Source organism: Alexandromys fortis, unplaced genomic scaffold, assembly GCF_014885135.2.
Source record: "Alexandromys fortis isolate MF-2015 unplaced genomic scaffold, M_Fortis_MF-2015_v1.1 scaffold_231, whole genome shotgun sequence".
NCBI classification, from domain to species: domain Eukaryota; kingdom Metazoa; phylum Chordata; class Mammalia; order Rodentia; family Cricetidae; genus Alexandromys; species Alexandromys fortis.
In genome coordinates this window covers 494,982-498,768 of record NW_026068613.1, presented here as the reverse complement: position 1 = coordinate 498,768, position 3,787 = coordinate 494,982, and positions in this window count along the sequence as shown.

Genomic DNA, 3,787 nt, shown 5'->3' with positions numbered 1-3,787 from the left:
TCAAATCCCCCTCTTTTAGTCTCTGAAGGCACCGGCTATGCACGTGGTACAGACAAAACACCAATATACTAAATAGAATAGATACATTTAAAGAAAAATTTAAAGTATATTTAAAAACAAGTATATCTAAAGAAAATTCCTGAAATGGAGATACTGAGAAATTTTACAGGTGAAACTAATTTTTGTCAGCCGAGCGCTGGTGGCGCACGCATTTAATCCCAGCACTCAGGAGGCAGAGACAAGTGGATCTTTGTGAGTTCGAGGCCAGCCTGGTCTATCAAGTGACTTCTAGGACAGGATCTAAAGCTACAGAGAAACCTTGTCTTGAAAAAAACCAAAGCCAAAACAAACACACACACACACACAAAGAGAGGGGGGGGAGAAGGAGGAGGAGGAGGAGGAGGAGGAGGAGAAGGAAGGGAGAGAGGGAAGGAGGAAGAAAGAAAGAAACAATTGTTTTTGTCAAATATCTGGAAGAGTCAGAAATCACTTCTAACTGCCCCCTAAAGTTCCTACCCCCTGACAGGGCCTTTGGGGTACATTTCAGGTCCAAACAATATTGAATGGGTTTGTGCCCTAGTGTGGCAAAACGTTTCCTTGGGCAACAACACACACATCTACTCAGCCCAGGTAGGGAGCCCATGACAGATCAAGCTATGAACACCACCAAAGCCCAAATGAGTTTTATTGGTGTTACTTACAAGAATTTGGGAGAGGGGTTGCTTATAGGAGCAGAAATGACTCACCAAGGCCCACCTCAGCATGGGTGACACCTCACAAAGCTGGTAAGCTGGAGCACACTGCACACCCTACAGGCTGCTTGGCATCTGGTATGGCTTATCTTCTGGGTCCAAAGAGTCCCAGCAGAACCCTCTCATGCTCCCCTCTCAACCAGGCCCCTTGAGTATGGGATCAGAAACTGTCAGCACAGGAATGCCTATCTTGTTATCAAAGAAACTGAGGCTTGGAACGGGTGAGGCGCTTGGTTCAGGTTCAGGCAGCTGAATTCGATAGGGCACTGGCTGGCTTTGAAAAACAGCTGTGTTGGGTTAATACAAAGGCTACCGTTTGAGGCTGCTGGAACATTCACATTCAGCGTGACAAAGCACCTGGCATTACAAAAAGCATCTTGGTATTGTGCTGGCTCCAGGACACAGGAATAAGACCCATAAGACTCCTTGTCCCTAGGAGCCTGCAGCAGGGAAATCAATAAAAGGTTTTGAAAAGCTGGAAAAAGGAGAGGGGGCTGGAGCCTGGGGAGTTATTTTCAAACAGGTGAAGAGTGTGCATGTATTCAGTCCGACTCTAGTTAGAATTGACATCCACAGTGGGGCAAGGGGAAGGAGAGCAAGACCCTGCTTTGGGGCTATTAAGTTACTCTTTCTCTGTCTCTCCGTCTCTACCTCTCCTTTTTCAATTTTCGAGGGTTTCTCTGTGTAACAGGCTCGGCTGTTCTGAAACTTGATTTGTTGTTCAGGCTGGCTTCAAACTGACAGAGATCCACCTGCTTCTCGGCAGGGATTAAAGGTTAACAGACTTATTCACCGTCTCTAACCTGGCATCCTCTTCAAGACTCTGACGTGTGTGTGTGGGGGGGAGGGGGTTGTGCGTGCGCATGCGTGTGATGGTGCATGCTTTTAATCCCAACACTTGGGAAGCAGTGGCAGGCTGATTTCATTGACTTCGAGGCTAGCCTGGTCTACAGAGCAAGTTTTAGGACAGCCAGAGCTACACAGAGAAACCCTGTCTCAAAAAAACAAAAGTAAACAAACAACAAAACTCTGAGATCTATATTCCCCTGGATGATTGACCTCTGCTTAGACCCCTTTTGGGAGCATCCTCAGAAGAAGTCTGGAAAGCTGAAAGAACAGGAGGTCGTACCTGCCTGTTTGCTGCCATGGGGAGCACCCTGAAGACAGTGCTTGGATTTAGTCTCAGGCTTTTGTTTTTCAAAACAGGGTTTTTCAATGTAGCCCCCTAGTTGTCCTGAAACTCATTTGGTAGACCATGCTGGCCTCGAACTCACAGAAATCCTCCTGCCTCTGCCTCCCTGAGTGTTGGGATTAAAGGTGTGCACCACTATGTTCATTAAAACATTTTTTCAAGGCAAAGTGTGTGTGGGGAGGTTGGAGAAATATTTCAACAGTAAACAAATGGGCTGCTCTTCCAGAGGACCTGGGTTCAATTCCCAGCATCAGTGGCAGCTCACAAATGTCTGTAACTCCAGTTCCAGGGGATCTTCCATCCTCACACAGATACATGTAGGCAAAGCACCAATGTACCATAAAGTAAAAATAAATAAATTAAAAAAAATCTGCATCTCAAGTTACCGTTTACCCCAGTGACCTCTTTGAGAATTTTCATTTCTTCAGCGCACCTACTTAGCCAGGAAATTCTCCACAGTGAAATCTGGTGTGGCTTCCCGGTTGTTTGTTTGTTTTAGTGACAGTACTCTCTGACCTGGACCTCTTATTTGGAACACAGGTTGGTGTCATACTTTCAACACTCCTGCCTCTGCTTCCTCTTATACCCAGATCCGCGAAGTCCCCCCAAAACCAACGAGGAGACTGAGTCCTGTAAGTAAAAGCAAAGATCCTTTATTCGATATAAGTTTGCAAACTCGATCTTTCTGTATGTCCAATGTATTGGAATAATTGGAGAGGCCCGAGCTCAGTTACAGTTGAGTTTTTATAGTAATAAAGGTGGGGGTGAGGGAAATCTAAGGTTCAGGACCTCTGATTGGCTGATATTTGTCTAGGGGTATCCTGATGGATGTGTGCTGGCAGGTGCTCCTATGTACAACTGGTGGAATGTTAGGAATTTCCTTTGGATGGTCTGGTGCCTGGGTAACCAGTTTGTGGTTCTTCCAGCAATCAGATATCAGTGTGAACTACTGAGACTCAGGCCGCTATTAAGCTTATCATGGCTAGGTTCTACACTGGCAGGTGATAATGGTTAGAAGTTAACTTCCTTTGGATGGTCTTAAGCTTATTAAGCTTATCATTGTTGGGTCCTACACTTTGCAAGGGCTGAGTTTATAAGTTTGTACCACCAATTCCCAGCTCTTTGTTTCTGGTTTTTGTTTGTTTAAATTTTATACGTATGCTGGTGTCCATGGAGGGTGACAGAAGAGGGTGACAGAAATCTTGGAACTGGAGCTGTGAGCCATCATGTGAATGGTGGAATGAACCTGGGTCCCCTGGAAGAGCAGCCAACACTCTTAACCCCTGAGCCATCTCTCCAGCCCGTTTGTTTCGAGATAGCGACTTACTATGTAACCTTGCTGGCCTGGAACTTGCTATATTGCCTCCCATGCACAGAAACCTGTCTGTCTTTACCAGCTGAGTGCTGCAATTAAATGTGTACATCCCTACAGCTTATACTGGCTTTTTTGGAACCCATTATCTTTGGAGGGATACCTAGCTCGGCCTAGATATAGTGGGGAGGGCCTTGGGCCTGCCTCAAAGCAATGTGCTAGACTTTGTTGATTCCCCATGTGAAACCTAACCCTCTTTGAGGAGTGGATGGGGGTGAGGGGGAGAAAGGTGGGGGAAGCAGAAGGAGGGGACAGAGTAGGAACTGGGATTGGTATATAAAATGAGAAAAGATAATTTTTTTAATTAATTAATTAAAAAAATGTATGCACCACCATGCCTGGTAGTTTCTGGTTTTTGTTGTTGTTTTGTTTTTAAACTAGACTCTGACATAATTACTATTATAGAAGCTTTTATTGCTGCTAATTTATACTGGCTAATTTTTTTTTCTAAAAATTTAACACGACTTAGAA